The sequence below is a fragment of the Rhineura floridana genome, chromosome 4, assembly GCF_030035675.1.
Source record: "Rhineura floridana isolate rRhiFlo1 chromosome 4, rRhiFlo1.hap2, whole genome shotgun sequence".
NCBI lineage: Eukaryota > Metazoa > Chordata > Lepidosauria > Squamata > Rhineuridae > Rhineura > Rhineura floridana.
Genome location: NC_084483.1, coordinates 151,810,949 through 151,835,124, shown reverse-complemented (window position 1 = coordinate 151,835,124; position 24,176 = coordinate 151,810,949). Strand labels below are relative to the sequence as shown.

The 24,176-nt window shown below is 45.4% G+C and overlaps 1 protein-coding gene across 1 annotated transcript in view; it reads right to left on the bottom strand.

Moving 5' to 3' along the window:
- The window catches only part of SLC29A1 (solute carrier family 29 member 1 (Augustine blood group)), a 128,122-nt gene extending 105,072 nt beyond the window's left edge, over window positions 1–23,050 (bottom strand). Inside the window, exon 1 of the mRNA XM_061624842.1 lies at window positions 22,771–23,050. The gene's annotated coding sequence lies outside the window, so the exon portion shown is untranslated. The remainder of the gene's footprint in view (window positions 1–22,770) is intronic.
- Between the last annotated feature and the right edge of the window lie 1,126 nt (window positions 23,051–24,176).

Here is a 24,176-nt window from a genome sequence, read left to right as displayed (position 1 = left end):
GATTTACTCCCATGCAATCATGCTTAGGACAGGTAAAACTGACTGGGGGGAGGGAGGGACGTCTGGAGTGGGAGGGAAGGAGGAAGAAAGAAGAGGGGAGAGGAGGAGGGAGAGGAGAAGGGAAGGAGGGGAAAGTCAGGTCTGATCATTTGCATGTTTATTGATTTCAGTGGGATTTACTCCTATATAATCATGGTTAGGATAGGTAAAACTGACCATGGGGGAGAGCAGGGGGAGGGGAGAGGGGAGCGAAAGGAGAGGGAGGGAGGGAATTGGAGGGGGAGTAGCAAAGGAAGGGGCAGAGGAGGGGAGGTTTGATCATTTCCATGATTATTGAGTACAATGGAATTTACTCCCGTGCAATCATGCTTAAGATAGGTAAAACTGGCAATGGGGAGGGGGAGGGGGAAGGAGGAGATTGGAGGGGGAGGGGATAGGAGGGAGAAGGAAGTGTGTGTTTGATCAGTTGCATACTTTTTGAGTTCAGTGGGACTTATTTATGTGCAATCATGTTTGAAAATGGAAATGGACTGCCTTCAAGTCGACTTATGGCGACCCTATAAATAGGGTTTTCATGGTAAACAGTATTCAGTTGTGGTTTTACCATTGCCTTCCTCTGAGGCTGAGAGGTAGTGACTGGCCCAAGGGCACCCAGTGAGCTTCTGGATGTGTGGGGATTCGAACCCTGGTCTACCAGGTCGTAGTCCAACACTGACCTGGGGGAGGGGCAGGGAGGATAGGAGGAGGGGAGGAGATTGGATGGGGGGGACCTGGCCAGAGGGGAAGCCCCTTTCCTTCCCAAAAGGAAAACATTGTGAATAGTGTCATTGCTTTTCAGGGTTCCCCCGCCTTTTTATTCTACAGCAGGCACATGTAGCCTCCCACCCAAATTTAAACCAAAGCTGTCCTTGGCCACATCCACACCAGACCTTTATTTCACTTTAGACAGTCATGGCTTCTCCCAAAGAATCCTGGGAAGTGTAGTTAGTGAAAAGTGCTGAGAGTTGCTAGGAGACACCCTGTTCCCCTCACAGAGCTTCAGTCAAAGCAGCTGACTGTTAAACCACTCTGGCCACTGGACCTCTGTCAGGAGAATAGCAGCCTCCTCTCAGCACACTTCACAAACTACACTTCCCAGGATTCTCTGAGGTAAGCCATGAATGTCTCACGTGAAATCAAAGTCTGGTGTGGGTGTGGCCCCGATTAGGCAAGCCAAGCAGCTGTGAGTCTGGCTTTTAGAACACTGACAGTTGGTTTTTACTGAGCATGCCCGACATTATCATTCAGTTCAATGCAAAATTTTTAAAATAATTTAATTAAATTATTAAATTAATTAAAAATCAGCCAGGCATATTTTTTTTTATTTTTAAACTGCAGAAAATGAAGGTCAGAGTATGGGGCAAGGTCAGTAACAGGATTACAAGTCCTCTGTGAACATGGCTGATTTTTAATGAATTACAGCAGATTATGAGAACTCAGAAAAAAGTCCAAAAGGGGTCTGGGGTTTTTTTCTCTCTCTATATACTTTGAACTCTCAATTCTTTCTGACTGTTTTGTTTATTGCCATGAAAATTGAGAGAGTTGTTAAGCAAGCGTTTCTGAGTTCAGAACTATAAGTTTTGTAACGTTTTGTTTTGCAGTGAGCTTATGGGAAGCATCAGAATGGCATGGGGGGTATTTTCAATTTAACATTGCGGAATGTGAAAAATCCACACTGGTTATAGTATACAGCCACTCTCATGGCTGTTTAAACAGCTGAAAATAGATTAGGTACTTTTCAGAAACCACCACCACCTCTTCCTCTGCCCATGTGCTCTATAGCTAAGGTCACACTTTTTAGTGTAGTCCAACACTGGTGGAGATTTTGAGATCAGGGATGCACACTGTAGTATTTTTCCTCAAACCAGCTGATCCAGGCAAGGATTTGATGGCAGAGATACTGCCATTTGTTCTTGTGCTTTAAAAACTCTGCTCAGCTGCCTGAAGGACCAACTGGGAGGTGTCAGTGGCAGCTGCATGAGATGGTATGAAAGGACAAGCTGTGCCCATAGTAGGGCTCTGCAGAGCGCTCATTAGTATCTCCCTTGTGCTCAAATCACAAGAGCAAGTTTATTATAGCTCAACCCAACACTTGACTCACTGCAAAGCTTGTCTTCGTTCAGCCTTGGCTCCAGGCAAGGCAACCTACATATCCCCCTTCCTCAGTGAGAATACCTTCTCACTACTATCACTACCAGCTGCTCCTCCTCTTCCTCACCATTGCTCCCACTTGCTTGCCTGCCAGGCAGAGAGCCAGTGAGCAAGTAGGCAGTGGCATCCACTGCTTCTCCTTTCCACAAACACTATTGTCTCGCCCAGAGTGAGAGGCAGTGAGCAAGATGGTTGCAATACTGAAGAGGAGCAGGCCCAGGGGGGGAAGCTCTTGCCAGTGGGTCCCCTGCTGGGGTGTGGGTCCAACTGTGCTCCCTTGATGCCGACCCTGTCTTTGTTCATAGGATACGGTGCAAGGGGCCAAGCAGCAAGACTAGGCCTCTAAGAAATGGAACTATTCCACCTTTCTCTGTCTTAGCCGCGTAAGGAACAAGTAGGTTCTCTTACCTCAAGGTGTCACTTCAGCAGACATACTTTGCATCTCATCCAGTTGCCTAACACAAAGTGTTCAGTTTCTTCAGTGAGGGGAGAAAGGTGATCTCTTCAGTTAAACCTTTGTTGCTAAAGCCTCAGGTTTGGTCGACCGGTAATTTTCCAGGACTGTTTACAAAATTCATAAATACTTGGCCCAGGTGGGAATAGCATGGCCCTTCACAACAGCTGTGATTTCTTCTTTAGGAGTCAGTGGTTTGAAAGATGCATTTTCTTAGTAGAGAAGCATAATATAATTTAAACATCCAAGGGCCTTTTCAGATTATCACTTTCAGTGCAATAAGTCAATCAATCAATCAAATTTTATTATGCGGTCATAGACCCAATATACAATTGATTTAACAGGAGATAAAAGAATATAACTTATAAAATAGAGCTAACAAAGCTCATATTAGTACAGCATTAAAATAAACATTACTGGCTAAGAGAGATCTTCTTATGTATAATTTGGGCAGCAAAAATGAACTTAGCAGCAGATAGGGTGGTTAACTTGTAAGTGCCGGCCAGATAATGTTTCAGTAATCGGTCAACAGGCCTGCCCGGGAAGCTTTTCATAATAGGATTTAGGTACCTAAGGCGTTCAACATTATAGTAGGGACAAACAAAGAGAACGTGAGACAGTGATTCGACGTCTACATTCCTACAGGGGCATAGGCGGAGTTCGAGAGGTATACCCTGGAAACGGCCCTCTAAGAGTGAAGAAAAGAGACTGTTAAAACGAGCCCTGGAGAAGGCTAGACGATATTTAGGAATAGTCAGAATTTCCAGGTAGATGGCAGGATTAGGAAATGTAAAGTTTAAATCGGAATGGGTAGGGGAGCAGGTTTTAGCAGCATCTGACATTGAATTTTGAAAATAGACGTCCTTAATCCGGGTCTTGATAGTCCGTTTGGCTAATCCAGGCTCTAGCGAGGATAGAAAGTCCACTGAGAAACGTAGTGTGGCCAATTTGGCAAGTAATGTTTTTGACCATGTGCTGGAAAAGACGTCCTTCCAGAGATGTAAATGTCCTGAGGCGGGGCTTGTGTAAGCTAATTTGGTCCAATATCTGAAAGCTAAGGAACAGCAGGCAAGGGATTCAAGTGAAGGCAGTCCGGAGTCTAGGCGGAGGCCGGCGGCTGGGACACATTGAGGTACACCGAAAATTGATCTTAAAAAGGTTGATAAGATTGATTCAACCTTGGGGTCAAAACTCTGGGCCCAAAGTGGAACACCATAAAGGAGTTGGGGAAAGATCTTAGATTTGAGAACCTGGATGGCAGCAGGTATATACTGCCCACCCATAGTGTAAAAAAAACAAAGAATGGCTTTTAGTGTTTTGGGCAGTTTGGACAGCGCAGCATATATGAACAGTCCAGGAAAGAGAAAAGTGAAACATGACCCCGAGATATCTGTATTGCCTAACCTGGGCTATCTTCCGGCCATTAATTGTCCAATCGGACACTGATGAGCATCGGGAGAAGACCAAGATTTTGGTCTTGTTAAAGTTTATAGTTAAAAAATTTGTAGCACAATAGGACATAAAGGCACGGAAAAGCCGTTTCAGACCAATTTTGGAGAGGGACAGGAGGGTGGCATCATCTGCATACAGCAGGAGAGGGCATTTCAGGTCAGCCACTTTGGGGGGATGAAAGGCTGGAGAATGGCAACATGTACTCAGGTCATTTAAGAAGAGGTTAAATAGTAGTGGGGCTAGAACACAGCCCTGTCTGACCCCCTTGGTAACGGGGATGGAGTTTGTGAAGGTTCCATCGGCACCACATCAAACTCAAAGAGAAGTGGATTGGTAGAGGCAGTAGATAAGGTAGAGGAGTCTCCTGTCCATGTTAGTTCGAAAGAGTTTGGCCTATAGTTTGTCTCTGGGGATGGCGTCAAAAGCAGATTTAAGGTCGACAAAGGCAACAAAGAGGCCGTTTCCTAGGGGGCTCATATATTTTTCAGCCATGTGATTTAATAAGATACAATGGTCAAGAGTGGAACTGCCTTTTCTAAAACCTGCTTGCTCCCAGCCCAGAACATTCTCCTCCTCAAGCCAGCAGATCAGTTTTGTATTTAGATAGCTGGTGTACAGCTTGCCCACCACCAATAGTAGGCTGATGGGTCTGTAATTTGAGGGATCGTCTCTGGCTCCTTTCTTAAAGATTGGTATGACAATGGCCTCGAGCCAGGCCGCGGGGAGGTGGCCAGAGTTGTTAATCTGGGTAAATAGGCTAGCCAATACGGGGGCCCACCAGGCATGGTGTGACTTCAGCAGTTCAGGGGGGATAGCATGCTGACCCAGAGCCTTGCTGGGTTTCAGGGTGCTAATCAGAGATTTTATCTCGTTCTGTGTAACAGGCAGCCAGGGTGGGAGGGCAGTGGGGTCCACGGTTGTCGGAAGGCAGAGCTGGGGTCCCAATCCTGGGGAGCTGGATCCCGGAGAGTTGGGAGAAGAGTATTCGGATGGATGGCAGAGGGAAGGGGGAGGAACTTCCCCCCTTTGGAGCGAAGACGAAACAGAGGAACTGCCAGTGATAAGGTCGCTTAGCAACAGGGAGCCTGAGCCCTCCCTGGACATTCTCACGCCTCCCCCTCTTTCAGGCTCAGAGCAAGAGGGGGAAGAGGGAGGGCTGCTCACAGCCGAAAAGCGGGGAGGCAGTTTACCATCAGCCCCTCCCCTATCCCCCATCCTGGAATCGGAAACTTCAGAAGAGGAGGGGGTGATGCTTCCCCCCTCACTGCGCACACGCAGACAGCTGAAAAGACAGGAGAGAAGGGGGGGAAGGCAGGCAGTACCTGAGGGGCAGTTAAAGAGGAGCGAAAGATTGCGCGCCCGTTTGGCCCCTTCTTAAAGAACAGGCGGGAAGAAGTCCCTTGCTCTGTCAACTTTCTCCCAATGCCGCAGGACCTGTATCCCTGTATTGCTTCATGAGAAAACGCAGTCTTTGTTTGGACATTACCCTAATAAAACACGAATTAACTACAATCGTTGGTCTGGTTCCTGAGTCACATCCTGGGCCTGACAGCTTGACAGAGCCACCTAAATCACCCTCAACGCTCTCTTCACTTGACTGGGACAAGATGTCAAAGGGAGCAGCGGGGGGGACGAACCCCACTTCTGAGACGGAAGAAGTGGAACTCCTGAGGACTAAGGTAGCTGATTTGCAGACGGATGTTCAAGCCCTGCTAGCAGCAGTCAAGGCGCTGAAGACGGATAATCAAACCTTGAAGGCCACGATAGACCAGATGCGAACAGCCCCTCCAGCTGCCGTAGTAAAGGTTCCCATTGGATTGCCCCCAAAATACGCGGGACAAAGTGATCAGTTGGCAACCTTCGTGGCTCAATGTGAGTTATATCTGGATGTCAGGCACACGGAATTTCCAGATGATGGGGCTAAAGTAGCTTTCGTGATTAGCCTCCTGGAGGGAGAAGCTGCAAAATGGGTGACTCCGTATCTCGTGAGAAAGGATACTGTCTTAGGAAGGTACAGAGGATTTATACAGGAGATGACCGAGATGTTTCAAGACCCGCAAAGGGCTGAAACAGTAGCGCGGCAACTAGGCGCTCTGAAGCAAGCTAAAGGGACTGTTTCCGAGTACACTAACGCTTTTAAAATTCTGTCCCAGGAAACTGGTTACAATGACGCCGCCCTGATGTTTATGTACCGGAGTGGATTAAATGCTGAAATCCTGGATGAGTTGGCCAGGACCTCCCCCCCCGCTGACCTACCAGGGCTCATCCGGCTATGCCTACAGATAGATCACCGGATGGAAGGAAGGCGCCTGGAAAGGAAGCAGGAGGTCCCGAGATACTCAGCCTCGGCATCCCACAACAAGACCCTTCCCACTACAGGGATGGCAGGTAATGCAACTGAGGGACAGGGAGGGGCTAGGCCAAGACTGTCGGAAGAAGAAAAGGAAAGACGACGCCGGGAACGTTTATGCTTTTATTGTTCAAAGCCGGGCCATGTGGCCAGAGACTGTGGACTGAAAGGGGGGAAAGCCGAGCCGTCGGGAAACTAGAACACCCAGTCCACGTGCAGGCCGGTGGACTGGGGGCAGCGTTGTATAAAGGTCCCCTAACGATCCAACCTCCCTCAAAGGGGGTGTTGGTCTTGCCTATTCGGATTACAACTTCCAGAGGAGTGGTGTTTAATTCCACTCCCTTAATTGACAGTGGAGCCTCCACAAATTTTATTGATGCAAAGTTAGTCAAGTGTCATGGAATTTCCCGGTGGAAACTGGACGCTCCCCTAGCTGTGGAGACTATCGATGGGAGACCCCTGAACTCAGGAGGGGTGACACAAGCCACGGAGGAAGTGAAACTTCAAATCCCTGGGCACGAAGAGTTCATTTCGCTATACGTGTCAGATCTCTCGAACTTTGAGGTGATTCTGGGAATGCCCTGGCTAGCAAAGCATGAACCCAAAATAAGTTGGAAGGAGGCGGTGGTGTGGTTCACCTCACAGTATTGCCAGGAGAACTGTCAACCTGAAGGAATCAAGAACACCTTAGCGGGGGCAGTGCAAGAGATCGAGCAAGTGACCCTGCCGCCAAAGTATGAAGAATTCAAAGATGTGTTTGATGAAAAAGAGGCAGAGACTTTACCCCCCCACCGCCCTTACGACTGTGCGATTGATCTAGTGCCAGGAGCCAGCATCCCATCAGGGAGAATCTACTCTCTCACAGAGAATGAGAGGGAGGCCCTGAAGGAATTCCTGGATAAAAACCTGAGGCGAGGATTCATACGCCCCTCACAATCCCCTGCTGGAGCGCCACTATTGTTTGTGAAAAAGAAGGGGGGGAACTCAGACCCTGTAACGACTATCGCGCATTGAACCAGATCACCATCCCCAACAGCTACCCGCTGCCCCTGATCTCAGAGTTGCTGGACCGACTGCGCTCTGCAAAAATCTTCATGAAGTTGGATTTGAGAGGAGCGTACAATCTGATCAGAATGAAGGAGGGAGATGAATGGAAAACAGGATTCTTGACCGCTTACGGACAGTATGAATACCTGGTCATGCCGTTCGGGCTTTGTGGAAGTCCAGGAATTTTTCAAAAATTCATGAACGACGTGTTTAGAAACTTGTTGGACACGTATGTAATCTGTTACTTAGATGATATCCTGGTGTTCTCAAAGAACCAGGAAGACCACGACCAGCATGTGAAGACGGTGTTGAAGAGACTGAGAGAAAATCACCTGTATGCTAAATTAGAGAAATGTGGATTTGACCTCAAGTCTCTAGACTTCCTTGGATATCGAATCTCAGCGGAAGGCGTGGAGATGGACCCAGGGAAAGTAAGCTGCATATTGGACTGGGGCCAACCTGTCACCAAAAAGGATGTACAACGGTTTTTGGGGTTTGCCAATTATTACAGAAAGTTCATTCCAGGGTTTTCCAAATTAACAGCTCCTCTGACTGACTGTTTAAGGGGGAAGAAGAAGTTTCAATGGACAGAGAACGCCACCGAGGCCTTTGAGGAGCTGAAGAGAAGGTTTGCTACTGAGCCCATTCTGCGGTTTGCTGATCCGAACCGCCCTTTCGTAGTGGAAGCAGATGCTTCAGATTTTGCCATCGGGGGGGTCCTGCTACAATTAGACCAAGAAGGGAAGGAGCTGCACCCCTGTGCGTACTTCTCTCGGAAGTTAAAGCCTGCAGAGAAGAACTACACAGTTTGGGAGAAGGAGGTGCTGGCCATCAAGGACTCTTTTGAAAACTGGAGACAATACCTAGAGGGGACCTCTCATCGAATTGAAGTGCGCTCCGACCACAAGAATCTTGAAAGCCTCCAAACCGCCAGAAAGCTGAACCAGAGACAGATAAGATGGTCCCAGTTCTTCACTAGGTTTAACTTCCAGATTACTTACCATGCCCAAGCCAAAAACCAGACAGCGGATGCCTTATCCAGACAGCCACAATACAAAGAAAGTGAATCCGAGGACCAGCCTCAGTACGTAATCCCGCCAGAGAAATTAACATTGGGAGTATGCCAGCCTTCATGGGAAGAGGAACTCAAAAAGGCACAACAAGAAGATGCAGACATGCTAAAATATCAGCAGGAGACGGGACAAGGTCAAGACTCAGAAGTAACCTTTCACTGGAGAAATGGACTGTTATGGTTCAAAACTGCCAGATATGTGCCAGAAGGGGAATTAAGGCTCAGAATCCTACGCCAGTGTCATGATTCCATCACAGCGGGACACTTTGGGATTTACAAGACCATTCAGAACGTGGCCAAGGATTTCTGGTGGCCTAAAATGCGTCGGGATATTGAGAGTTATGTAAAGTCCTGCTCTGTCTGTCTGCAGACAAAAACACAAACAGGGACACCAGCAGGACTGTTACAACCGTTGCCTGTCCCACACGAACCCTGGAAGGACCTCTCCATGGATTTTATAACTGATCTACCCAAGTCCCAAGGAATGACAGCCATCTTAGTAGTGGTGGATCTACTTACCAAAATGGCACACTTTCTTCCTTGTGCAGGGGCCTTAGAGGCTAAAGAAACGGCCAAGTTATTCATAAAAGAAGTCTACCGGCTGCATGGATTGCCAAACAGCGTAGTCTCAGACCGAGGAACTCAGTTCACAGCCACATTTTGGAGAGCAATGTGGAAACAGTTGCAGACGGAATTAAAACTCTCCTCCGCCCATCACCCCCAGACAGATGGGCAGACGGAACGCTTGAATGCCGTTTTGGAAAGATATTTATGAAGTTATGTGTCCTATCAACAGACTGACTGGGTATCATATTTGCATTTTGCAGAGTTCGCCTACAACAATTCTCTGCACTCCAGCACTCAACAAACCCCGTTCTTCGCTAATTATGGATTCCATCCTAAAGTCTTTCCAAGCAGCTCAGAAGGAATGCTGGTACCGGCAGCTGAGAACTTCCTTAAGGAATTGCAAGCGGCGCAACAGACACTGAAACAGCAGTTAAACGAAGCCAAAACGGAGTACAAGTGAGTTGCTGACCTGCACAGGAAGGAGGGCCCCCCCTTCAACCGGGAGACCAGGTATGGCTGTCCACCCGCTTCCTCCAGATGCCGGGCAAATGTAGAAAATTACAAGACAAGAAGGTGGGTCCTTTCGAAATAGAAACTCAAATCAATCCCGAGGCGTACCGACTGAAGCTGCCTGACACGTTTAAAATATATCCTGTGTTCCATCGATCCCTCTTAACGAAAGCCGCCCCTCCCAGTGAGTTACGGCCGGAGGAACCTCCCGGAGCTCCACTCCTGGTAAATGAGCAGCTTGAGTTTGAAGTTGAGGAGATCTTAGATTCCAGGATCAGACGCCACAAGCTGCAGTACTTGATTCACTGGAAAGGCTATGGGGTGGCTGACAGATCATGGGAAGATGCAGCTGATGTGCATGCTCCAGAATTGGTAAAACTTTTCCATCAACGTTTTCCCCACTGTCCCAAGCCAGACAAGGGGAGGGGGGCACAGCCTGGGAGGGGGGATGGTGTCGGAAGGCAGAGCTGGGGTCCCAATCCCGGGGAGCTGGATCCTGGAGAGTTGGGAGAAGAGTATTCGGATGGATGGCAGAGGGAAGGGGGAGGAACTTCCCCCCTTTGGAGCGAAGACGAAACAGAGGAACTGCCAGTGATAAGGTCGCTTAGCAACAGGGAGCCTGAGCCCTCCCTGGACATTCTCACGCCTCCTCCTCTTTCAGGCTCAGAGCAAGAGGGGGAAGAGGGAGGGCTGCTCACAGCCGAAAAGCGGGGAGGCAGTTTACCATCAGCCCCTCCCCTATCCCCCATCCTGGAATCGGAAACTTCAGAAGAGGAGGGGGTGATGCTTCCCCCCTCACCGCGCACACGCAGACAGCTGAAAAGACAGGAGAGAAGGGGGGGAAGGCGGGCAGTACCTGAGGGGCAGTTAAGGAGGAGCGAAAGATTGCGCGCCCGTTTGGCCCCTTCTTAAAGAACAGGCGGGAAGAAGTCCCTTGCTCTGTCAACTTTCTCCCAATGCCGCAGGACCTGTATCCCTGTATTGCTTCATGAGAAAACGCAGTCTTTGTTTGGACATTACCCTAATAAAACACGAATTAACTACAATCGTTGGTCTGGTTCCTGAGTCACATCCTGGGCCTGACAACGGTAAGTGCACAATTCAAAAAGTGATTACTTGAGGCCTCGAACAACTCTGTAAAATACTGCTCCCAGATGTTGGAGGGAATGTTGCAGGGAGTAGGGTTAGAAGATGTTAAGGCATCAGTAACAAGGGACCAAAAGATTTTAGAGTTTTTGATTTGGGAGGCATTTATCAAGGCCTTCCACCTGTCCTGGATTGCCTGTCTCTTTTTAGTAGTTATCAAACGTTTGTATTGGTTTTTAATGATGTAATATTCTGGTGGGAGTGAGTTAGAATTATCCTTCCTGTATTGATGGTATACCTTTCTCAGATTTTGCTTGGCTTCGAGACGGGCTTTGTCGAACCACCTGGGGAGGCCCTGTTTAGTTCAGTGCAATAAGTCAATGTAGAGCTGTTACTCATTTATAGCAGGAGTTCCAGATGTCTTCTTAAGACATAACTTTTGATCTTGGGATGCCACTTCTCAGGAGTAAAAAAACAAGCAAACTGTACCCACCACAATATTTAGGAGCTAAGAAAATGCAAATCTGCTACCAGATAGTAGGGTAATATAATTTGAATGAGGTTGGAGGCTGCAGAAGTGTAGCAGGCATCCACTGGATAGTGCCAATGATACTATTTATGATGACTTTAAGTGATATCTAGATAAATAAATAATAACAACCTGTAATCCTGTGCCACTTTGTGAACATTTATATGACCTGTTGTATAGATACAATCTGGGCCAATCTGGAAAACAGCTTCCATTTGGGTTTGGTCCCTTTGCCGCAGTGGCAATATCTCTAACCAGAAGACATGTGTATTGGGTGAATTGTATGGCTACTTCCCACATCAGTGCTCCCAGCTCCCAGGATGGAACACATTTTCTCTCTTGAATTACAGCATTTCTAGTTAGAGATGTTAACAGCTGTGGCATGGAAATCAACAACAGAATTAACAGCTACATGGCAATAATTTGCCTTTGTGCCCATTTTTGTAACAGGACAAATAGCAGTTTGTGGAGGACATTTTCTTTGGGGAAAACAGCACAAGGGGAAAGGGATAAACTTCCTCCCCTATATTGTGGTCCCCATCTCAATCAGCCCCCACCATGGGTACTTTTTCCAAAAAAAGCTTTAGAAAGAGATGCATTCATACATCTCTGTTGTATTGTGTAGCTTGGCCCTGGGTCAGCTCTTTGTAAGCTACTTGAAAAGTTATATCCCAAGTAGTAGCGATGGGAGATGTCATATAACTCACATAAAACCCCCACTATGTTACACTTGATCATGCAATACTTTGTGAGACACTCCAATACAAAAGAGCTCGCCTTTTAAAAAGGGGAAGAACTATCTCCCATGATTTCACAGACTCAGCAACTCCAAAATACTTTTGCAGGGATTGTGTAACAGGGGCAGATCCCCACAGGGAACAAATCTTACTGATTTTTACTGCTCAGCTCAGAGAAATTGGAGCAGAACTAGCAATCGCCCAAATGGAATTCACTTGGATGCACTGCGCAAGTGTTTCAACACCAAGACAAGTACAATTCAGTAACGTTGGGTGGACTGCCTGTTTTTATTAGTTCCTTTCCCAGTATTTTGTTTCTATTCTATTTTGTGTATTTTTTGCAATTTTTAATTGTATTTTTGTAAACCACCTTGAAACTGCACTCAAAAGGGTGGCATATAAATATTTATAATACATAAATAAAATATGAGCGGGGTTGCAGAAATGGCTATGCTTCCAAAAAAGGAAGTCCCACGTGGTTCTCAGAATCACCTGGAAATCCATCACAGGTAGTTTGTACTGACCATCCCATCCTACCTTTATCTCATCTGGCCGGACATGCAGTTAGGGATCCCAGGTTCTCTACTTCTAACACTCAAAGCACAGCATAATAACAGCAGGAAGCAGACAACTTCTCCCAATTTCCCCTTGGCAGCCAATCTACCATTTTCTCTTAGGCAGGAAAATAGCAGCCAAGATGAAAATTAGGAGTTGCAAAAAACTCTTTCGTGAAGTGGGACCTTGCAGACTCCACAGCTAAGACAGGATGTTTTGCAACTTGAACCCAAATCCAGATTTGTGCTCCAGACCTTAAACCATTGTTTCTCCGAAAAGAAAGGCTTCCGTCATGAATATGCCTGATAATATGAGAACATGCACAGAAGAAACTTGGGGTTTTAGGGCATTACCAATGGAATGATGCTTGTTATGTGCCTTCAAGTCAACTACAACTTATGGCAACCCTATGAATCAGTGACTTCCAACAGCATCTATCGTGAACCACCCTGTTCAGATCTTGTAAGTTCAGGTCTGTGGCTTCCTTTATGTAATCAATCCATCTCTTGTTTGGCCTTCCTCTTTTTCTACTCCCTTCTGTTTTTCCCAGTATTGTCTTTTCTAATGAATTGTCTTCTTGTTAAGTGTCCAAAGTACGATAACCTCAGTTTCATCATTTTAGCTTCTAGTGACAGTTCTGGTTTAATTTGTTCTAACACCCAATTATTTGTCTTTTTCGCAGTCCATGGTATCCGCAAGCTCTCCTCCAACACCACATTTCAAATGAGTTGATTTTTCTTTTTTCCGCTTACCTAAGTTTTAAGAGTTTGGGAGGCGGGAAAGTTCAGACAAGTCCTGCCCCAAATCACCTTTGTCTCCATAAAAGAAGGTATTTGCATATTGTTTCAATAAGAGTTCTTGCTTTGTTGTGTATTTCCTTTCAAGACAATCCCAGCCAAATAAAGCATCCCAAGCCACTAGATGCGGCCATAAATGAATACTTAACATTTATACAGCACTTTCAAGTGCTTCAGAGGCTTTAACTAGTTGTAATCCTCACAACAACCTTGTAATGTAAATAACCATATTGCAAATGGAGGTACTAAGGTTGAGAGTAAATGGCTTGCATAGGCAACCTAGTGAGTTCATGGCAGAGGTGAGATGCAAACCAAGGGCTACCTGTTTTGTAGTTCAGTCCCTTAAACAACACCACTCAGGCTACATCCAGACCACAATTCCCTCCTTCCAGATTTTTGAGAAGCAAGCTGTCAGTTATTTGAAAGCCTTTTCATAAAACATTTGATGAAATAATTTTGTGCACGATTCAAGAGTTTAAACTTTTTTTACGCTGGCACTTGACTCCAATTAAAATTATCTGCTAACCAATGCTGGAGAGGTTATAATGAAACTTGTATTTTGCATTAGGTGTGGTGTAGTGACAAAAAAATCAAGCCATTTTGGAATAAGTTTAACTGAATTTATTTTATTTTTCATTTAACAGAGTTTAAATACCACTTAATAATAAAAACCTCTAAGCAGTTTACATAAAACAATATAAAGAGAATATTACAAGTCATTTTCCTTTTCAACGATACCAGACTTATTCTGTTTAATATAATATATTTAGATTCCATATGTGAAAGATCTTCTTTGGAAGAAAAATCAATCACATCTTTACTAAGGCTGCAATCCTGTAGATGCTTACCTGGGAGTAAGTTCCATTAAACTCAATGTGTCACTCACACAAAAGAGCTTACCTATATACACACACACACCACTTAGGCTAAGTCCAGACTGCAGGTCCCTCATTCCAAAGTTTTAAGTAGCAAGATGTCAATTTATTATTGTCTTTTTATTCCCATCATGGGCTATGCTTTACTTTCATGGTTGGAGTATACTTCCGAATACTGGTTGCTGGAAACCACATGGGGTGGGTGGGGGGTGGAGCACTCATGTCCTGCTTGCGGTCTTCCCATAGGTATCTGGTTGGCCATGGTGAGAACAGGATACTGGATTAGATAGGCCACTAGCCTGATCCAGCGGGCTCTTCTCATGTTCTTAAACAGACATGTATAGGATTACCTTAGCAGTGTGGGAAACTGCTTTTCCATGAATGGATTCCATTTGGCTGACATAGTGTTTAAAATGACCCAAACATCTCAAGATGTAATATTCACTTTTGAAACGGGCATGAAAAAGAGAAAAGCAATTACTGCTGGAAAAACTGACACAGCTATTGAGACATTCAGAGTGCCAAAACAAGTTGGACGAGTTTAAACCAGGAACAGGGAACTTGTGGCCCTCCAAATATCGTCAGACTCCAACTCCCATCAAGCCCAGCCAGCACGGCTAATGCTCAGAGATAGTGAGAGTTCTTAAGGCCACATATTCCCCATTCCCAGTTTAACACTAAGTGGTGTTCCTTTTTCAAAAATAAAATTTGTAGAGGACACAATTTGAAAAACATCACGCAAGTCTGTCATTTTCAATTTTTTTAATTCCTTTGAGCAATGCCACTTGATATTCAACTATTACATATGTACATTTTATTTTGTAATTGTAATTAAGTACCATGAATGTTATTAGATTATATTTCTGGCTGGGTTATGCTTGTCTATGTATCTGTTTTAGTGTTACATAACTTTTGCTTGGTATTCAAGAATTTAAAAAGTATTTTTGAACAAAGAGACAGAGAAACATGTATTTTCATTAGAGCACCAGTGTGGTACAATGCTTAGAATGCTAGACTAGGACCAGGAAGACCCACGTTCAAATCTGCACTCAGCCAAGAAACTCACTTGCTGTAGTGACCTTGGGCCAGTCACTATCTTTCAGGCTAACTTATCTTGTACATTTGTTGAACCAATCCTAAGGAATTAAAATCAGGCATCAGTGTCTGGCTTATCCTCTGCCAATAAAGAGACCTGATCCATCTTAATTCTTTTCTCCTCCTCTGGGAGGAGAAAACTGGCCATTTGATTGTCTCAGGAGCCATACATGCTTTACAAAGGAGAGGAATTTCCCCCTCTATGTATGTTGACTTTGCATGTTTTCTTTTTCTGCTTGCTGCTAGATTACTGCACTGTGGTGCTTAAATAAACTGATTTGTATAACTTTAAATGGAGTGCACTGTTGCTCCCTATTTCACTGGAATGCAAAAGAACATGTGGTGGCGGCAACTGTAATAGCCTTACGGAGAGCAGGACAGTGTTACACATCTGATCCATGCAGACATCTGGGGAAACCAGGAAGGGGATTTAAAGAGACAAAGTAGATTTTGCCCTTAGAATCAGGTAACTAAAACAGTTCAGGAGATCGGGACTCTCTTGCTAAGCAGACAGAAAGAGAAGAAAGAAAGGAACTGTGCGCCGTTCCCTAGCAAGGATCAAGCATTACATGAGGCACATGAGGAATTGGATTAAATGGTTTATAGAATTAAGTGCTTCCACTAGCCTGATGTATGTGATATGGGGAAAGGATGGAGAAATTTTCAGCAGAGGTGAACCTGCCAAGATTTGCTAGAGACAATGGAATGATAATTGCATGTGCATTACAGCACAGGGCTGTCTCTATTCACTGACACTATTGTTCCAGTTAGCATGGATCGTTTGGACACATTGTACATAAAGAAAAGTATTCCCTATGGTGATTTCCATCTGCTTCTCCTTGTAGCGTATTTGTCACAAACACGTGCTTCTGTCCCCAGGATTCAACTTCTGGCATGCCCCTACAGAACAATACTTTTCAAGAGTCTGCAACTATGTGCCAAAAGACAAATCCTGGCAAGGCAGGAGCAGCATATGACAGCACTTAATTTCTCTTTTGCATGATTTATCAGAGTTGTCCTCTCACACAAAAAAACTGCAAGTGAGACCTATTAGGGAAATAAGCAAACTGTACATATGCCTACACTTTCCACCTTAAAGAGCAGAGCTGGGGAAGAGGGAATTAGGACATATGATGTTGCTACTGACAGGTTCTTTTTAACACTGACAAACCTCTTAAGGCTGAAATTCTGAACCAATTTATCTCCCAAGTAATCTCACTGACTTCAGCATGCCTTCTACAGCACACACAAGCTTGAGGACCGGAGCCTTAAAAGTGTAGACTCTTTAGAAGAAAGAAAAAAAATCACGGTTAGAGAATGTGACTGAAACAAACTAGGGGAACTTCTATGATTGACAAATTTCATGCCAGCTTTGTGCTTGGCTCTTCCCATTTCTGCTGCTGTTTGATTTCTGTTCTCTTATTATTGTATGACTGATTATTTAACTTTTGTATTTTTAAAAGAGGATTTGTTTTTTAATAAAATCCCTAAATGGCCCACCCAGAAAACATATTTGGAAATGTTTTCTGAGTGGGCCATATAGGAATTATAAAAGAGACACAATTCTTTAAAAATACAAAAGTTAAATAATCAGTCATACACTAATAAGAGAACAGAAATAGTAGAAGTTCATTTAAATGTTATTTAGACAATGTGCACAATATAATGACATTGTATAGTACCTGGGAACTTTGTGTTTTTGAATTATCTACATTTCTTGTTCTTTACTATTTACCTGTGTTGATATTTGTTGTTGTATTGCAATTGAATATAAATAAAATGCTTTTTAAAAAGTGTAAGTTAAGACAACTGAACTTAAAAGGCAGGAAGAATTTCTTTTAAAAAGTCTTCCTCTGGCACCAAAAGGAAAACAACCTAGGCCCCAGAAAAACCTCCCAGGGGAGGGAATTCCACAGATGAATTTTTTTTCCAAGTGAATATATTCTATGAAATCTGATCCTACCCAGCCATGAATTCATTAGATGGTTTCTCAGCTAGATTTCTGTAAAATGGGAACACCAGCAACCTCTCTCACATGAAGATTTTGACAACTCACAAAATGTGCAAAACTCTTTGCAATATTAGGTTATATTTATTGGTCATGCTCTTAACATTCAAGTGCAATCAACCTATTCTTATAATGCACTACCAATTTTGGAAAGTAAGGTGACAAATGACCTGTAATATTCAGCCACATCCAACTCTGTGGTCAAGTCAAAATTTCAAGAGCAGATGGCAGAAAGTCCCCCATTCAAATCTTACCTCAACTGTGAGCTCACTAGGTAGCCTTATGCAAGTCATCCTCTTGGCCTGAGTCAATTGAGAATCTGCCATATGGAGACAATAATAGTGGCCTACCTTACAAAGCTGTTGTAAAGGACTATTTGTAAAGTGCTTTGAATATTCAAAAGCACTAGATCCAATGCCAAGTATGCCATGAGTGGCTTTTGGAGCAAGACATCAGTGAATGGGTAACTTGGTACAAGAGGAGGTTGTTGTTTGAAGTCCCTCATACTTGGATTAAGGCAGCTTGATCCTTCCACAACTGCCAATGTGACAGCAGTTTTTAGCGTTCAGTATTTGGCTTTATGCAATAAATAAATCTAAGTTCTCCACAGTTGTCTAGTGCTGTCCATCACAATCACCAGCAAATCATGCCTGGCAGCCCGAGCAATTGACTTGCTGTAGTATCCAAGAGCCCAGTATCCAAGAGCCTATTTTATCTAGGCTGAAATAATCTCACACAGGAAGAGTTTGCAGATGGGGGCAGATTACAGCTGTATGTTGCCATGACAATTGCATAAGCACAGCAACCAGGGCTGAGACTAAGTCCATGAGGCACTTCAAATTACTGCCTCCTCTTGTACCAAGTTACCAGTTCACTGATGTCTTGCTCCAAAAGCCACTCATGAAATAGATTTCCCTGTATGTGCATTGACAGTAGGATTTATCATAGAATCATAGAGTTGGAAGGGGCCTATAAGGCCACCAAATCCAACCCCCTGCTCAATGCAGGAATCCAAATCAAAGCATTCCTGACAGATGGCTGTCCAGCTGCCTCTTGAATGCCTCCAGTGTTGGAGAACCCACTATCTCTCTAGGTAATTGGTTCCATTGTCATATGGCTCTAACAGCTAGGAAGTTTTTCCTGATGTCCAGTCGAAATCTGGCTTCCTGCAACTTGAGCCCATTATTTTGTGTCTTGCACTCTGGGACGATGGATTTACTCCGGATTTTCTCAATGCTAATTCCCTGGAATCTGTTTGAAATAATGGAGTCTTCATCTGGAAGGCCAGGAGGCTAAAGAATAAGAGGAAACTTCACAAAAACGAGGGGATTGGTAAAAAGAAAGCTGAAAAACAAAGTCCAGAGGGTCACATCACTCGAAAATGCTTGGAAGTTGTTTAAAAACACTATATTAGAAGCTCAACTGGAGTGCATACCGCAGATCAGAAAAGGTACCGCCAGGGCCAAGAAGATGCCAGCATGGTTAACGAGCAAAGTCAAGGAAGCTCTTAGAGGCAAAAAGTCTTCCTTCAGAAAATGGAAGTCTTGTCCGAATGAAGAAAATAAAAAAGAACACAAACTCTGGCAAAAGAAATGCAAGAAGACAATAAGGGATGCTAAAAAAGAATTTGAGGAGCACACTGCTAAGAACATAAAAACCAACAACAAAAAATTCTATAAATACATTCAAAGCAGGAGACCATCTAGGGAGGCGATTGGACCCTTGGATGATAAGGGAGTCAAAGGTGTACTAAAGAATGATAAGGAGATTGCAGAGAAGCTAAATGAATTCTTTGCATCTGTCTTCACAGTGGAAGATATAGGGCAGATCCCTGAACCTGAACCAACATTTGCAGGAAGGGATTCTGAGGAACTGAAACAAATAGTGGTAACGAGAGAGGAAGTTCTAGGCTTAATGGACAATATAAAAACTGACAAATCACCGGGCCCGGATGGCATCCACCCGAGAGTTCTCAAAGAACTCAAATGTGAAATTGCTGATCTGCTAACTAAAATATGTAACTTGTCCCTCGGGTCCTCCTCCGTGCCTGAGGACTGGAAAGTGGCAAATGTAACACCAATATTCAAAAAGGGATCCAGAGGGGATCCTGGAAATTACAGGCCAGTTAGCTTAACTTCTGTCCCTGGAAAACTGGTAGAAAGTATTATTAAAGCTAGATTAACTAAGCACATAGAAGAACAAGCCTTGCTGAAGCAGAGCCAGCATGGCTTCTGCAAGGGAAAGTCCTGTCTCAGTAACCTATTAGAATTCTTTGAGAGTGTCAACAAGCATATAGATAGAGGTGATCCAGTGGACATAGTGTACTTAGACTTTCAAAAAGCGTTTGACAAGGTACCTCACCAAAGACTTCTGAGGAAGCTTAGCAGTCATGGAATAAGAGGAGAGGTCCTCTTGTGGATAAGGAATTGGTTAAGAAGCAGAAAGCAGAGAGTAGGAATAAACGGACAGTTCTCCCAATGGAGGGCTGTAGAAAGTGGAGTCCCTCAAGGATCGGTATTGGGACCTGTACTTTTCAACTTGTTCATTAATGACCTAGAATTAGGAGTGAGCAGTGAAGTGACCAGGTTTGCTGACGACACTAAATTGTTCAGGGTTGTTAAAACAAAAAGGGATTGTGAAGAGCTCCAAAAAGACCTCTCCAAACTGAGTGAATGGGTGGAAAAATGGCAAATGCAATTCAATATAAACAAGTGTAAAATTATGCATATTGGAGCAAAAAATCTTAATTTCACATATACGCTCATGGGGTCTGAACTGGCAGTGACCGACCAGGAGAGAGACCTCGGGGTTGTAGTGGACAGCACGATGAAAATGTCGACCCAGTGTGTGGCAGCTGTGAAAAAGGCAAATTCCATGCTAGCGATAATTAGGAAAGGTATTGAAAATAAAACAGCCGATATCATAATGCCATTGTATAAATCTACGGTGCGGCTGCATTTGGAATACTGTGTACAGTTCTGGTCGCCTCATCTCAAAAAGGATATTATAGAGTTGGAAAAGGTTCAGAGGAGGGCAACCAGAATGATCAAGGGGATGGAGCGACTCCCTTACGAGGAAAGGTTGCAGCATTTGGGGCTTTTTAGTTTAGAGAAAAGGCGGGTCAGAGGAGACATGATAGAAGTGTATAAAATTATGCATGGCATTGAGAAAGTGGATAAAGAAAAGTTTTTCTCCCTCTCTCATAATACTAGAACTCGTGGACATTCAAAGAAGCTGAATGTTGGAAGATTCAGGACAGACAAAAGGAAGTACTTCTTTACTCAGTGCATAGTTAAACTATGGAATTTGCTCCCACAAGATGCAGTAATGGCCACCAGCTTGGATGGCTTTAAAAGAAGATTAGACAAATTCATGGAGGACAGGGCTATCAATGGCTACTAGCCATGATGGCTGTGCTGTGCCACCCTAGTCAGAGGCAGCATGCTTCTGAAAACCAGTTGCCGGAAGCCTCAGGAGGGGAGAGTGTTCTTGCACTCGGGTCCTGCTTGCGGGCTTCCCCCAGGCTCCTGGTTGGCCACTGTGAGAACAGGATGCTGGACTAGATGGGCCACTGGCCTGATCCAGCAGGCTCTTCTTATGTTCTTACAACTCTTAGCAACAAACATCCAGCATCTCCTGAAAGATCTTGGCCAAACGCAGCCTCATAGCCTGCGGCTATAGCAAGGAAGCAGCTTCCTTGATGCAAGGGCAGGGGGAGAATTTGGCAAAGAGAGCACTTTCTTCCAAGATCACACAGCAAATCAGCAAAGGAAGCTCTCTGCCTTGTTACCAACCCACATGTATTTACTTATTGACCTTTGGGCCAAGCTGGGTGTGAGGATGGCAGACCAGTATGTTTAAATGGCATAAAATGCAGGGCATGGATCCAGTATTTCGAGCACAAAGGCCACTTGGATGAAGGGAAACCTCCACAACCTGGACCACATTCACATCATATGTTTGAATCCTCTTGCTGGGGTAGAATGGTTCAAAAGACTTACAAAATCTCTGGGTTGTAACCTGGTACTCTTTCTGAATACCCCTTACAGCTTAAGGCTTATTCACTTCCCTTTTTCTGCCCTGATTGGCCAAACACAGCACAGTCCCATCACCTAGTGAGATGCATGTATCATTGACCCAGGGATGCAAAGAGTTTCCTGGGGTCTGCTCTGGCTGCTGGGGGAGAAGACAATGGAGGGGGGGGGAAGAATGGAACAAGACACCTACTAGCGTGCAACAAAACTGCTGTGTGTTTAACAGATTTGCATTAAATGCTGTGACCTTGAGAAACTGTAAGCACAGCCAGTGCTACAGACTGGACACAAAGGACAAAACAAATCTACCTGCCTTGCGCCTGCTGGATATCCCGATATCAACACACACACCCTTGTTTAGACTAGAATAAAGGATACATTAGAAACACCTGCAGGCTAAAAACACAGCCTAGATACTAGTGGCAAAGGCACACTACTTAATCTGCATGAAAGCCTGCAGGGAGGAAGTACAGAGTCAACAACTTATATGTACCTTCCATGCAACATTTCTGGCTCCCTACCCCAGACAGGATAGCCTAACACTCTATTCCTTGTTATTTGCAGTTCTGTTTTATTCCAATCCACCCATTCCCTGGAGTAAAATCAAGTAGCTGTATCAAACGGGCAATCAAACACCATCAGGTCAACTGATCGTTTCCTGAGCATCACCAGATAGTTCATCCTTAGGACTTCAAGGGGGCATTTCAAAGCTTTCTCCAGCCAAATCCGGCAGGAATTCCACAGTCCCTTTGTGCACTCTATAAGGGAGAGCAGAAGAGCCGAGCAATTTCGTACCATGACACTTTGGACCCCGGCCAATCTCACACATACAAGAACACAGCTTTGTACTTGGCACTAATTAAGCGCAAGACAGTCTCTCTCCTGGGATGCGCATATCTAGCAATTAACAGGGGCCGTTCGTTCCCAAAGCTGTGAAAAGATAGGAAATCCACCGTAATCGAGAGCGTAGCAGGGTGGGAAATGGGATAACTAATCTCCTTGACATGCCCCTGAGTAACTCTGCTTTCGGGCATACCCGCCAAACCACATCCAGCCCGCGTGGGCCCGACTTATTTTTAAGTGGAACAACATGTGCCAGGACAAACGCTAGCAAGAAAGAAGGCGCGCACGCAATGCTCTAGAGCAGGCTCCACCTTGGAAGCAGTTACGTTGGACCAATAAGATCTGCCCCTGCCCCTGCCCGCCCGGGGGGGAGGGGACTGCGTCTCCAGACGCGGATCAGAAACAAGCCCGTCTGAGAGAATCTGCGGGTCCAGATCCAGAGAGCTCGGCGCCTTCCCCGCCCTGCCCCCTGTGTTTACAACCTGTAGGCTCCCTCTGCAGGGAGTTCGGCTCAGCCAAACGCATGAAGGAGGCCTGCTGCGCCCCGAAGCACGATCGCGCTTGCTTACATGCTGCCAGGGGGCTGCAGGACTCTCCTCCTTCGGCGGCTCTGCCGCTGACTCCAGAGCTTTCTCCGTCTCTCCCGCCGAGAACTCGCCCACTTCCACGCTGACCGCTCGCTAGCCCCACCCGGAGGCTCTTCTGTCCGGCGGCCTGCTGAGCATTCGCCAGGTCCTAGTGCCCCCGACGCTCTGCCTTGTCCTCTGGCGTCCTTGGTGAACCCTTTTTGATTAGGCTTTTTATTCGAGGCAGGACTCTGCGCCGGGACACGTGAATCAATGATAATAGGAGTGCCCTTCAGCAGATGCAGAGAGTGTTTCCTGCCCTTTCAATTGCAGATCACTCCCCCAAGGCTGGGTTTCCTGGGAATTTGACAGGTCAGCACTGCAGGCAGGAACGCAACGTCTCCCTGTGGTTAAAAGTGGTACATGCTGATGGCGGGGGGGGGGCAGGGCTTCCCTTCAAAACAGAATAAATACAGCAAGCCCCAAAAGCATGGACAAAGGCAAAAGAGGTTCCAGGTCTCTGTGTATCTTACATAGAATGCACGTTTGAGTCTTCCTTTGGCAAATTTAAATGTACGCAAATGGGTCTAGCCATGCTTTCTCGGTCACAGTATCAGGGAATGCCTTATCGCTCAGTTGCAGAGCACAGGCTTTTTGCATCCACAAGGGCCTAGAGCTAAACTTTGGCATCTCTAGTTAAAACAGGGATGGGAAACGTGACCCTCCAGCTACTGTCAGGTTCCACCGCCAGTTTAGCCCTAGCTGGTGGCCATGGAAGATGAAAGTGGTAATCTAGCATCATCTGAAGGACCACCTCTCTAAGTTAAAGGATCTCAAACAGAAGCAGCAGTGGTTGGAGCCTACTGGGAGTGGTGAGGCAGAAGGCAGGGAGACCAACAGTAGCTGGAGCCAGAGCCAAAGACAGGCAGAGCCTTCTAATTCTGCCCCCATCCTGCTCCCTGCTGAAGTTGTGCAAGGGCAACACTGATACCCAGAAGGAAGAAAGCTGACAGGCAGTTCCACTCACTGGACTAGATGTAGGTAAGAAAGCAGGCTGGTGATACAGGCTGAAGGCAGTCTGAAGTCTGGAGCTGTGCCACATTTGCCCTAATATGCCAGCCTCCACTGGGTAGAAGGCAGGCAAAGGCCCCTGCCTGAGTCCTTGGAGAGTATCTGCTGTCACAGTAGACAATATTAGGCTAGAGATGGACCAAGGCTCTGTTTTAATTTAAGGCACCTCCATACAGTGAAATGCAGTAGCTTCAACATAAACTGCAGCTGAAAGGGGAGCAGTGTAGCGTCTACATTGAATTGCATCAGCCTGAGAGCTAGATCCTAGCTACTCCAGGCTCTCCAAGGTAGCCCTTTGTTCAACTTGAGTTAACGAACTAGAGAAACCTTAGGAACAA